Genomic DNA, 14587 nt, shown 5'->3' on the forward strand with positions numbered 1-14587 from the left:
ATGAAATCGTGTGCGATGACCATTTCTATGGATTTTTTTTGCATGATAATATGTGTCTCATTTATATCATAATGAAAATAATACAAGACCATTGTTGTGGATTATAACAACACATATACACAGCCAAATACAAACCCTACGGTCTTGGTCACAATATAGTGGTACAGGTGTCCATTAGGACATATGTCCGTGTGTTGCAACGGAAAAAAAATTAATTTGTATTTGCAAGCACAACACGTCATGCTCCGCTACGAAAGAACGCTAGTTACCACATGACCAAAACGACCATCGATGCATCACTACATCCAGAGAGTGTCACCACCTGCAGGGAGGCGCACGTCAAAGCCTTCAACAAACGCGGGGACTATGTTACTCCCTTTGTCAGACATTATTAGGCTGGTGGACCACTTAGCCTCAGCCGGACATTAATCATGAAGTGAGCCTTAGCGCAGATGGTAAAGATATCTTCAACGTGACGATGTGGCGTTGTGGCTCCCTGGCCCAGATCTTCCCACCAATGAATAGTAAAATCGACAAAAAATAGAAAAAATGATTTTTTTTTTTGGAGTGCAAGATGTTCCTTTGGGTGATGTCAAAAACTGCTTGGAGCTGATTTTTATTTTTTTTTGCCAGACGCTCCTCGAATGTCCAAATACCTCGAAATTTTGCAGACATTTTAGCATCTTATGAGCCAAAAAGGATTCAGATTTTTTTGATATTGTGCTTTTCACCGGATGCAGATGAGCCGGGGACCATTTTGATTATTATTATGGCTAATCTAGTTTAAATGTGTCATTGTTCATGTAGCCCACAATCATTTTTTCTTTTATTGTTTGAACACACCACGTCCTTCATTTCTTTTAAAGGTTTCCTTGCATGTCTGCTCGTCGTGCAGTTCATTCCTTTTAATTGTCATTCCTTTTAATTGTCCGCTTTTAGCATCCATTTTTAACTGTCTTGCTGATATTCCAAGCAAACCGCAAGGTATATAAACCGGTAGGGATCTATCTAAAGAGGCAAGGTGGGTTTATTTAACATAAAATATTGATGTCGAGTTATTTTTAAAAAAACAGCCTCAACTTTATTAATTAGAGATAATTGTTACATCGTCTATTAAAAAAGATACAATATTTTCCAAAGGCTCCTCAATCCACTCACTCGTATCAGAACTCTTTGCTAATCTAGCAAGCTCATGTGCTACTTCGTTCGCTTCTAGTAAAAAAAATTCAGAAGCCATAGAAAAACAATCCTCAAAGGTTGCAGCCGCCGCTCCCGCATAGTACCCTCCCTTGTTCATTGTTTCAATTACTTCCGAGAATATTGATGTAGAGTTGGTTAGTGCAGTTGCCTTACCCTGGACATGGAGTATTGAGTTTAATCTTCCATAAATACATATTTTTGTACACGTTGTTCGTGGCCCATGGCAGACGGCCCAATATTGTAGCGAAGCCCAGCAGTGCAGCAACCTGACATGGTACGATAGATGGTGAGGTGTATGCGTGCTAGCAACGTAAGAAAACGGCCAGGGAGAGGCAATGTATGTACAATATTTTTAACCATGGATTCAAGCTCGTAAAATTTTGAGACTTTTCCATAAAACTGTATGACAGACTAAGAATACATATTTTCTTAATTAGTAGGTATAGATGCGGCAAGTGGATTGTTTCCTGGTTTTGGGAAGTTTCCATAAGCTTTTCAGACGGTTTTTCATTTTTTCTATTTTGGGGTTTTCCTGTACCAATCTTGTCTATTTTTTATTTTCTACTTATTTTCATTTTGCTTTATTGCATATTCTTTTACTTTTTTTCATTTTCCTTTTTCTATTTAATTTTGGCAAAACACGAATTGTTTCAATTTTATGATACTTTTTTTAATTGAGGAACTCCTTTTCGAACTCGTTTTTTCAAGTTCATCATTATTATTTTTTAAAATTATCACCTTTTTAAAAAATATATGAACTATTTTTAATGTTTGTGAACGCTGTCTCAAAATTGATGAACTTTTTTCCTAAATGCTGAAGTTTATTTTAAAACTGATGAACTTATTTTAATATTTGATGATCTAATTTTAAAACCGGAGAATGTTTTTGCAAAATAGACGAACTGTTTTTCTAGCATATGTACCTTTTGAAAATTCATGAACTTTTTTTCAATTTTTGGGCTTTTTTTAAAAGTTGATGAGCTTTATTCAAAATCGTGAAATATTTTCCATCTATGTGCAACCTCTTTTTTCAAAATCATGAACATTTTCGAATTGATGAACTATTAACAGAGATTATACGCATGACCTTTTTTGAATTCGCAAACTTTTTGTTGAAATATCTGCATTCTATTTGATTTTCTGATTATTATTTTCAAGCTAGCGAGCGTGCTCGTGGGCTCACCCATGCTAGCAATGGTGCGAGCTGGCACTGGCGCAAAACGCGTCAATTAGGAAGAGCAACTAATTAAGGAGTACTCGTCCGAGAGCCTCTCGAAGGGTCCATTGCCACGTGTCGTACTCTTGGTGTTTCCTTTGGATTTTTTTCTATACATATTTATGTCTGGAATTTTGGCTTTAAGATGATTTTGTTTTCCGGGTTTTTTTGGCTTTTCCGTTTACCCCCGATTTTTCTTACAATTTAGACCCAAAAATAAGATTTTAAAGAAAAATCACAAAAAAATGCATTTTCTCTTTCTTTTTTCCTACCCTGAGAGACATGGATTTGCTTCTCTTAGAGGCACATGTGCCTCCTGAAAAAGCAAAAAAAATGTTTTTTCCTTCCGCGAGGCAAGGTCGTGCCTCTCAGAAAAGAAAAAAGATCCATTTTTCCTTTCACGGAAGTACGGATTTGCTTCCCTGAAAGGCCTAGTCGTGCATCTTGAAAAAGGAAAAATGCATGTTCTCATGAAGGAAAACAACGTGGTTTTAGTTTGGTTTTTTTGTTTGATTTTTTCGTGAAAAAAAGTCCAACGAAACATATCAACATGTGGTCTAGTTTTTAAGATCTCGACGCATGGAATCTAACGGCAAAACCAGTTCTAGATTTGGACGTAGGTTTTGAGAGATAAAATGTTTTGAATAAACAAATCTGCGAAAAAGGAAAAACCCTTAGGTTGCTACAAGTGACGCACATGCAGTTGAAGACTTGTCGCACCCTGGGTTGGGGGAGTGATCTTTGCCAAGAGTAGTTTTCAATTAGTGATTTCGCTAATTAGAAGCTCGCATCATCTCCGATGCGAGCACTAGTGGATCAGCCCATGTGCGCTCATATGGGTTTTTTGGAGCGGCTTTTGGAAGCTTCTATGGAGCTGTTTAGACAAATTTGAAAACCTTTCATTCATTTTTTATGTGTTCACTATATAGATTTACATGGACTAAAGTAAAATGTAGATTTACATTATTTTTTCCCTTAGTTTTCTTTGTGTGTTTTTATTCATTTTTTGAATACACATGGAATTTTTGGAAATACAGTTCGAATATTTTTTGTTTACATGTTATTTCTTTTATACACGTTGATGATTTTTGTAGACACATTTAAGTGTTTTCCAAAATAAACAGTATTGATTTGTCAAATGAACATTGGATTTCTTATGAATATAAGGTGAACATTTATGAAACACCCATTGAACATTTAGAAAAATTCCATGAACATTTTTTTCTTAAAGCATGCAAAACAGTTCTTAATGTTAGAACATATTTTTTAATGTCAAAGACATTTTTGTTGAATGGTACAAAATATTATTTAAAATTACAAGACCATTTTTACATACTAGAAACAGTTGTGGAAAATGTTATGACCATATTTTTGAAACGGCTGAATATTGTTTAAATTTCATAAATATATTTAGAATGGTATGTCAAAAGTTTAAAAATATGTGAATATTGTTTCTACATTGTATAAAAAATTTAAAAACTGTCATGAACATATTTCTGAACACATGAACTAAATGTCAGGAACATTTTTCGAATGGTACAAACATTTTTAAAATTGTGGAGACAATTTATTACACTACATGAACATTTATTTGAAACACGCAATGAACAAGGGGTAAGGGACACGTGTCATGTGCTTTGCTAGCGCATCGTGGTTGCTGAGTGTCTCATTCCTTTGTTGTTGAGTTTTGTTTTAGTGCGGAGTGTTTTTACAGTATACTCGAGAAAGATCCTACGTTACGAAGGATGTGTTTGGTAGGCGTTTCTAGCGGGACTGGCTCGTGGACATTGGCTCAACAAAGTTTGGTTGAGATAAAACGATCATAAAACTAACATCTGCATTTAGTTTGGTTGCCGGCATACATTCTAAACTGAATGGGGTGTCATGAAAGACATACTATTTGGTTGTCTGTTTGTGTATGCGCAAACACAAGGCCTACTATTTGGCTGCATGCAACACTTGTTGTGAGATAACCTCTTCGATGCGGTGGTGAGGTTACCATCACATAGCGGCGTCAGGAAGAACACACAACATAACATAGTAGTAAGCAGTTATAAATATTGTGTCACATTTAAATAGATTAGTTTAAATGCAAAGCAGTTCAATATTAAACTAAAGCAACTAGAGCATATGAGCGGTTGTCCTAGACGTTCACAACGAAGGCATCGTCATGTCTCCCGCACCAGGCCACCACTTTACTGCCATCGTCATTGAAGACGATGACCTTCACCATGTCGGGAGTCATCAACTGTGACCATGAAGCCTATCTTGATTTGTTGGACGGCGACGAAGGTGGCCCAAACCTGGTCGAGGGTGACCCTTTCGTTCAACAGACGGACAATGACCCTCCTAGAGCACTCGGTGTTCGCCTTCAAATTGAACTCCTGTGGCATAGACGGGAAGTGCTTCATGAAGTCGAGTGGCATAGGTATGGCCTCGAGTGGCATGATTACCTTGCAGAAGTTATTTGGCTCACCCATCTCATGGTAGTGGTCGTAGTTCTGACGCTTGTCGCTGGGGGGCTCCTCCGCGTATCGTTGTCCGTGACCGGGCTCTGGACAGGCGCCACCTTTGAGGGCGGCACAACATCCTTGCACTTGTATTGCTCCTTTGGTGGCACCACCTCATTGCCCTTGTTCTCCGTGTCGATTTGCAGTGTGAAGAGGTTCAAACGATTGGGTCAGGATTTGCAATATGAACATTGCATCATTGTCATTAACTTATTGTCGAGAACCCCATTATTTACCTAGGCTGATGGTTACCACTTACCCACCACCTAGTTGTTTGTCTCTCTTCCTCCAACCCAATGCCATGAACTCTAAGAACAAGTCTAACCCCATCCGCAACCCCTTTCCTTGGGGCATTGGATGGAGGGCCTTCTTCCTAGGGTGCTCGCTCGATGACCGCACCAAGTTTGAGAACACCATGAAAGTGTGTTCAAACTTCAACAGCTTGGAGGAGCAGTACAAAGAGTAGGACGCTATGGTGAAGAAGGCGAGTCGGAGGAGTTGAAGACGCTGATCAGTGACCCAATGAAGGGTTCTATGTGAGCCGACATACTTCATTGAGCCATGAATCAAGCCGTCCCCGGCGACGCTGGACAGAGGGAAAACTGAGCCAAGTACAGACAGCATCGGTGTTCTTATGACCACGGGGCCGCAACGTACTTCACCACAAAGATTATGGTGGTGCCGGTGGAGGAGCATCAAGAAGTGCTGGCTATGGAGGTGGAAGAGGAAGATGCAGTGGCGACGATTGTGAGGGCGCTGGAGCTAGGACACCTAAGCATGCCAATCAAGTTGGACTCCGGCGAGGAAGAAGATATGGTGGTGTAGGTCGAGGAGAAGACCAAGGCCAAGGCTACCCACCGCTCCAATCGCCTCCAGGGTCCTGTGTACTATGTAAGATGAACCCTAATCCCCATTCCGATTGTACTCAATCCTGATTGGGAACCTCATATCTACCCGTAGTCATGACGATGTTATGACCACTCCTATGGTGTTTACCCCGATTCCCCATTCTCCTAACATGGATCGAACCTAAACTCGGATCAAATGCAAAGTAGTACATGAGGAGGGGGGAAAGTGCTTACCGCCATTGCCGAAGTGCTGCTGTGGATGCCGGTGAAGAGGCCGGAGTCGATTTGCTGTTCCTCGATCTGATGCACGCCATCGCCGCCGTCGGTGAGAGTAGGGAGAGTGGAAAGAGAGCGGTGAGAAAAGGTAAGGGTAATGACTGTCGACGCTTCGGGAAACAACGCGGCTTCTCAAGGGTGGCTCCCCTTGTGCAACCCCTGCCGCCCACGTGCATCGCAGAGGCCTGGCTCGCGAGAAACTACCAATTCGAACGTGCCTCGCGAGACATACCCAGACATGCTTTAAAGTTCGTGACATGCAGGCCCAACAATGTATGTTGACAACCAATCAGTTTGTTTTCTTTCCACGGGCCTGGTTGGACCTTATGCGGGCAACCAAACGCATCCCCAAGTGTTGTTTATTTGTCGGAATTTTCTAAGGTACTGGGCAAACGACATGTGTACTGAGTGCCCATGAAATTACACCAGGCAAACTGTAAAATACTCAGCGTAATTTTTTTCCTGTAGTTGTACAATTGGCTGCGCTGCAGTTCCAAATTTGATAAAGTTACAAGGTTGGTGTACCAGAAATTCATTATCTACCAATCATCAATATGTATGCACAAAACAGTTGCCTGTCTGGGCCTTTGTATCAACGTCCATCCATGTGTAACACGTTCAGCGGAACCGTCTACCAAACGTCTGACAGACACAGACACGTGCATATCCTCCAAACCGGGCAGGCTGGTTGCTTGCGCCCTCGTCGCTTTCTTGTCGAACTGGCTCCATATATAGACTAATGCACACCACAGTTCAATTTCCATTTTCGTTTCAGTCATCGTACATATGACTGCATTATTCAGCTAACGTTTAAGCATAGGGATTTTTATTTTCATGTCCCGTCTTTCTTAGTTATGATTAGTTTTGCCCCGTTCATTTAACATTGCTCACTTTTTTCCCTTCTTTACTCATCTACGCCTCGTAAAAGATCAAACGGTGTGTTGACATTGGGTTAGACCAGGGGCGGTCCTCAGATTTTGGGGGCCCGGGGCTGGATTAAAAGCCGGGGCCCTTAATATAGACATAATAACAATAACACTGAATATACGTACCGGTGAAATATAAACACTTAAATACGTCTAATACTAATATGCATATCAAATGTTTTAAAAATATTACCTCAAACAATAATTCTGACATACCTTGATGCAAAGGCCATTATGATGGCGTCGATGTTAATAGCGTCCAATAATTTCTTCTCGATGACATAATGTCACCAGACCATATAAACACTCTTGGTTCATCGGTGACCTCACATAGTTCTTCAATCAATATTTCCAACTTCAGAGAGCTTCTTCCGACCAATACGATAGTCACAGGCATAGTAAATAGGATGCAATAAGCAATGGAAATATCAGGATAACAGCCAACTTCTATTGACATGCTGCAAATCTCCATTGCAGATATTACAGTCATATGGCAGAATGAATCCCACAATTTTTAATTTAGAAGTAAGATCATACTCCCTCCGTTCCTAAATATAAGACCTTTTAAAGATTGCACTATAAACTATATAGGATGTACATAGACATATTTTAGAATATAGATTCACTCATTTTGCTCCGTATGTAGTCTCCTAGTTGAATCCCTAAAAGGTCTTATATTTTAAAACGGAGGGAGTATATCTCAACATCATGATACACAATGCTGACAAATAACATTAATTGTTGAACAATATCGATGTACCGGCGATGCATCTACAGAAGCACAATAAGAATATATGATATACGTACCTCGGATGGCTGAATCAGCCATGACGGAAAATCAAAGCCGGATTATAGGACGCCCCGACGAATTGAAATCGACGGCGCGCAGCTGATGATCTAAATTAGGAAAGAAATTAGGTTTGGGAGAAAAGTAGAAAGGAGGGTCGAGCACGCAGTGGCGAACAGACGATGCGTCGGCGGCCGCTAGGAATCGCTGCGTCAATGCGAGATGGAATAGGAAGGGATCAATCACTCCTATTTTTTCGTGAAAAAACGGAAGGAACGGTTGCTGCCTTTGTGCCTCGCTGGACTGCTGGGTGCATGTTTGCCTGCATGCTACGTGAGGCCCAGTCAACCAACCCGATAGGTCATTTTTTTCTGATCTGTAAAAACATTAAATATGTTTGGACAAAGCCTATGTACATACGTGGGGAGGGCCCCCTAAACTTTGGGGGCCGGGGCGGCCGCCCCCCCCTGCCCCTCCCCTCGGCCGGCCCTGCGGTTAGACTACCAACAATGAAAGTAACATAGGTGGTAACATAGATATCATCTAAACAACAAATGTGATGTGGCAACTAATTAAAGAAAAGTAAGAGAAATTGAATAACTTAGCATGTTACTCATATTAGGAGTAACATAGCGGATACCAAGGCAAGATGGGTGTATAGGCTAATAAATAAAAGACTCAATGTTACTACCCCTATGTTACTATCCACTATGGAGGTAGTAACTTAGATTAGTAACATATGTATGTTACTCCCCATTGGTCTTTCAGCGGCGTTCAGAGACTCCTTCATATTATTAGACATAATTATGTCTAGAGACACAACACACGAGGCTATACGTAAATCACCCTTAGAATACCAGCGAGCTCTCGTTTAACCTACGGACCCGATGGGCCATGTTAAGACTGGTATGAATACCAGCAAGCTCGCTGACAAGGATCCGACGACTCCATTACCCCTCGCATCGCTTAGAGAAAAAACCCGATACAAGTCACCCCCTTGACTTGATCTGGAATTATCTGCGAGATGCCATCTATGCTCTCATCTATCAACAATTTCAACACATGTTCTGCCGGAGTTTTGGTGCTTGGAAACCATGAGCAAACCGCTTGTCACTTCTCCCGTGAGAGAGCGTCACCGGCACAGAACACCTCCAATGGTTTCGTGATTGCCGATGGCGGCTGCAGGATTGGGGGAGGTAGGCTGCTCGGGCTGCGGGGGATGCGAATTGAGAGAGAGAGAGAGAGAGAGAGGGAGGGAGAGGGAGAGGAAGAGAGAGAGAGAGAGATTTCGTCCCCCTTTTTAGGACAAATGACCCAACCATCCACTAGCCGGTCCCACATGTCAGCATTTCATGTCAGTCCCATGCGTCCACGCGTCAACACCGGACGAAGTAACGGTCAACAGTTTTGACCCGACGGTGAGGCATTGTTTGGCCTTTTGCGAGACGGAGGCGAGTAGAGGAGGGAGAAAAGTGAGTAATGTTAGACGGACGAGGCAAACTGAGCACAACTAAGTAACGATGGACGAGGCAACTTACGTAAAACCAGCTACAATTATAATAGCTTTCGATGTACACCCGTGTGATCACCAGCCATCTAACAACCTTTGCCGACAGTTGTCCTTCATCCACAAAGACAACATCATCCAAATAATTCACTTGCAATCCAGGTTTCTCTATCATCTCTTTGGACATTGTGATATTTACTAATTCCCGATCCAGAGGTCTCATACGCCATGGCGATGTCATGACCAGTCTAGGAGAAGAAGCACCTCGTAAACTAGAGCGGAACAGAACCTGGGTTTTCTAGGCATGGCCTCTCGATAAGAAGTTGAGAAGATTATGGCTGATACATGGTGAGATAGGATGAGGTGTCTACGCTGCCATACGACAAAACCCTAGTAACAGGGGATGCTTTATCTGTGTTATTTTTTAATTAAATCACATGAATAATTGGCCGTGTGTATGTAATTCTATATTAATATAATAGGACACAAAGAGGCAGGTCCATATCATCTCGGCCAACAAATCTAAGATTTGATGGTTCATGTTGAGCACCAAGAGACGAAAACCGCTCGCGTCGCCTCCAGGGGGCGACACGGGCGCCCTAGCCGCCGTCGCCCTCGACCTCCCTCCTCCCCCGCTTCCCCGCCGTTGCCGGAGGAGGCCGGCGAGCGAAGCTCGCCCGGCGGACGACGGACGGCGGGCCTTCCTCCCTTCTTCACGAGGGGGTCCTTTGGCTGAGATGCGACGGCGCCCCTGGGGGTACAACATGGAGGCGGAGTTGGCGTGCTCGGGCGGCGTGGGATCCCGGCGGCGCTGCGGGGGCTGGCGGCGGCGGATCTGGGGTTCCCCACCCCAGATCGGTTCTCCTCCGGGTGGTCGGGCTCAGGCGCCGTCCAGCGGCCCTAAGCGGTGGTGGACGCGCGCGTTGACTGTCCTCCTTCACAGATGTGATTGGAAACGACAGGAGGTGTTGGCGTGCTGCTAGATCTGAACAAGGTGATGGCGTCATCCCCTTCATCAGGGATGACGACCAGGTGGTGGGTTCTTGTGGCGTCGCCGGTGGCGGCGGATCTTGGGATCCAGTTCCCGGGGACGTCGTGGGATGTGGTGGCCCGTGCAGGAGAGATGGGTTCTTCGAACAGATCTGGGTCAAAGCTTGCTTTCGGCTATTGCTAAGGTCGGCGATGGCGGCGCTGTCTACATCGTTCCCTTCCTGAAGGCATCGCCGAGGAGAACTTCAGGGCCACTCTCTGCTACCTCCTGGGGTAACCCTAGATCAGTAGATCGGATGACGGCGACGCTCTGGTGTCATTTCCCCCTTGGGGGCGTCATTCATGGTGGTACACACGGGCTCGAGGGACCATTGGTCGGCATTTACGATGGAGCAGCGTTCCTAGTGACACATCGACGTTGTGGAGTCTCGGCGGCGAGGCGCGGCAAAGTCTCGGCAATGAATGCATGATGATGAGCACGCGTAGGGAGGAGGCGTTGTCTGGCGCCGTGGGGGCATCGATGGCAGGCCTTGCAAGGTCGATGCGTCAGTAATTTTTCTGAAGATGGATTGATGGAAGGCGGCGACGACGACCTATGAGGGTGCGTCGGACCGTTTGTGCCCCTGACCCGGTATGTGGCTCTGTCGGGGCCTCCGGCTTTAGATGTTAGGCTAGGTGAGAGGTCTGGGTATGTGGCTCACACTTTCTGCACCCCCTTCATCATTGTATATGAGTAGCGACAGATGTTGCCAAGAGGACGGCTTCAGACATACGCTTAACACTCTAGCTAATTGACCACCAGTAGCACGGGAGAGGTGTTTTGGCTCCCGGGTATATGCACTCGGATGAACAGTACTGCGAAAAAAGTTCTAATTTTTTTTGTAGATGATTGTATTAGTGTCGCAAATATGCATGACAATTTTCGTGCGATAAGGAGCAACGGTGTTTCATCAGCAAAAAAGACAAATTTAGGATGACATTTTGGGGTAACTTTTGGTGTTCAATTTGTTTTTCTTGCACAAACCAAAATGTTTTATCTTTTTGTCTCAAAATTTACAAGTAGTATTTGGATGTGACAAAGCATACAAACAAATTTTGTCTCATTTTTTTCCATTTCAAACTTTTTTTTGGCCCCGAAAGCATATGCCGGGAGCCGAATTGCATTTCCGCCGGTAGCACTAGTTACATACACACTAGACTCCGCGCAATCCCATGAAATCTGTTTGGCGATTAACATACGGCTAAATATCAACATGCAAATATTATCTTACCAAATGTACCAAATGTGTAACTAGTATCTTAATTCTACTCCCTTCATAAACTAATATAAAAACATTTAAAAACAATGCTTTAGTAATCTAAACGCTTTTATTTAATTTACAAAAGGAGTGCTACCTAATATCAACATGCATTGCACCAACTCCCTTCAAGGTCTAATGCGTTTTTAGGGTTGCCCTTGACTATTGATAAGATTAATAATATATGAGATCTATGATAAAGAGTCTTTTCACATCCGAATTTGACAATATACCTGTAACATGCAAGTTATATATATATAATTGCTCTAACCCGTGGCCAAAGGAAATCTTGCAAAATGTATCGGATGAAGGGAGAACATGATAATACCAGTCTAACAAATATATCCTCTCCAATCGCAAACATTTATCCCCTTGGATCACAACCATGCATACCCCTTTTGAGTACTCCCTCCGTCCCAAAATTAATGTCGAGCATGTAGTTCATTGGGAATTTTGCAAAAAAAAACCTCGTATTTACAAAATCGTCTCAAACAAGCACCTCCACCCCTATCTTCTTCGTCCGTCCTCGCCCGTGCATCGCGAGAGGCCGCGCCGTCGAACTGGAAGGGCTCCGCCGCCGTCGCCGCCAATTACCTCCTCCATCACCACAACCCAGATCTGCGCCACCGGATCTCTTCCCGCTGCAGTTACCTGTCGGCGTCGTTCTCGAGCTCCTGCCGGCGTCGGAACCTTCCGCCACTTCGTCCTCTGGCTCCCATGCGTCATCCTCGAGCTCCCGTGCATCCTCCCCAAGCTCACGCGCATCCTCGCTGGAATCTCTACTGCTCCTTCTCCCTTGCAGCCGGTGTGCCTGCTTATCCCCTGTCACCGGAGGAGCTCCTCTGCACGTACTTGTTGGAATTATGCCCTAGAGGCAATAATAAATGTGGTTATTATTATAATTCCTGTATCAAGATAATAGTTTATTATCCATGCTATAATTGTATTGAATGAAGACTCATTTACATGTGTGGATACATAGACAAAACACCGTCCCAAGCATGCCTCTAGTTGGCTAGCCAGTTGGTCAATGATAGTCAGTGTCTTCTGATTATGAACAAGGTGTTGTTGCTTGATAACTGGATCACGTCATTGGGAGAATCACGTGATGGACTAGACCCAAACTAATAGACGTAGCATGTTGATCGTGTCATTTTGTTGCTACTATTTTCTGCGTGTCAAGTATTTATTCCTATGACCATGAGATCATATAACTCACTGACACCGGAGGAATGCTTTGTGTGTATCAAACGTCGCAACGTAACTGGGTGACTATAAAGATGCTCTACAGGTATCTCCGAAGGTGTTAGTTGAGTTAGTATGGATCAAGACTGGGATTTGTCACTCCGTGTGACGGAGAGGTATCTCGGGGCCCACTCGGTAATACAACATCACACACAAGCCTTGCAAGCAATGTAACTTAGTGTAAGTTGCGGGATCTTGTATTACGGAACGAGTAAAGAGACTTGCCGGTAAACGAGATTGAAATAGGTATGCGGATGCTGACGATCGAATCTCGGGCAAGTAACATACCGAAGGACAAAGGGAATGACATACGGGATTATACGAATCCTTGGCACTGAGGTTCAAACGATAAGATCTTCGTAGAATATGTAGGATCCAATATGGGCATCCAGGTCCCGCTATTGGATATTGACCGAGGAGTCTCTCACGTCATGTCTACATAGTTCTCGAACCCGCAGGGTCTGCACACTTAAGGTTCGACGTTGTTTTATGCATATTTGAGTTATATGGTTGGTTACCGAATGTTGTTCGGAGTCTCGGATGAGATCACGGACGTCACGAGGGTTTCCGGAATGGTCCGGAAACGAAGATTGATATATAGGATGACCTCATTTGATTACCGGAAGGTTTTCGGAGTTACCGGGAATGTACCGGGAATGACGAATGGGTTCCGGGAGTTCACCGGGGGGGCAACCCACCCCGGGGAAGCCCATAGGCCTTGGGGGAGGCACACCAGCCCTTAGTAGGCTGGTGGGACAGCCCACAAGTGCTCTATGCGCCAAGAGAAGAAAAATCAAGAGGAAAAGGAAAAAAAAGGGAGGAGGTGGGAAAGGAGGAGGACTCCCTCCCACCAAACCTAGTCCAACTCGGTTTGGGGGGGGAGAGTCCTCCCCCTTGGCTCGGCCAACCCCCTTGAGGGTCCTTGGACCCCAAGGCAAGGCCCCCTCCCTCCCACCTATATATACGGAGGTTTTAGGGCTGATTTGAGACGACTTTTCCACGGCAGCCCGACCACATACCTCCACGGTTTTTCCTCTAGATCGCGTTTCTGCGGAGCTCGGGCGGAGCCCTGCTGAGACAAGGTCATCACCAACCTCCGGAGCGCCGTCACGCTGCCGGAGAACTCTTCTACCTCTCCGTCTCTCTTGCTGGATCAAGAAGGCCGAGATCATCGTCGAGCTGTACGTGTGCTGAACATGGAGGTGCCGTCCGTTCGGTACTAGATCGTGGGACTGATCGCGGGATTGTTCGCGAGGCGGATCGAGGGACGTGAGGACGTTCCACTACATCAACCGCGTTCTCTAACGCTTCTGCTGTACGGTCTACAAGGGTACGTAGATCACTCATCCCCTCTCGTAGATGGACATCACCATGATAGGTCTTCGTGCGCGTAGGAAAAGTTTTTGTTTCCCATGCGACGTTCCCCATCAGTGGTATCAGAGCTAGGTTCATGCGTAGATGTCTTCTCGAGTAGAACACAAAAGTTTTTGTGGGCGGTGATGTGCGTTTTGCTGCCCTCCTTAGTCTTTTCTTGATTCCGCGGTATTGTTGGATTGAAGCGGCTTGGACCGACATTACTCGTACGATTACGAGAGACTGGTTTCATCGTTACGAGTAACCCCCTTTGCTCAAAGATGACTGGCAAGTGACGGTTTCTCCAACTTTAGTTGAATCGGATTTGACCGAGGAGGTCCTTGGATGAGGTTAAATAGCAACTCATATATCTCCGTTGTGGTGTTTGCGTAAGTAAGATGCGATCCTACTAGATACCCTTGGTCACCACG

The sequence above is a fragment of the Hordeum vulgare genome, chromosome 4H (genome assembly GCF_904849725.1).
Source record: "Hordeum vulgare subsp. vulgare chromosome 4H, MorexV3_pseudomolecules_assembly, whole genome shotgun sequence".
Lineage (NCBI taxonomy): Eukaryota > Viridiplantae > Streptophyta > Magnoliopsida > Poales > Poaceae > Hordeum > Hordeum vulgare.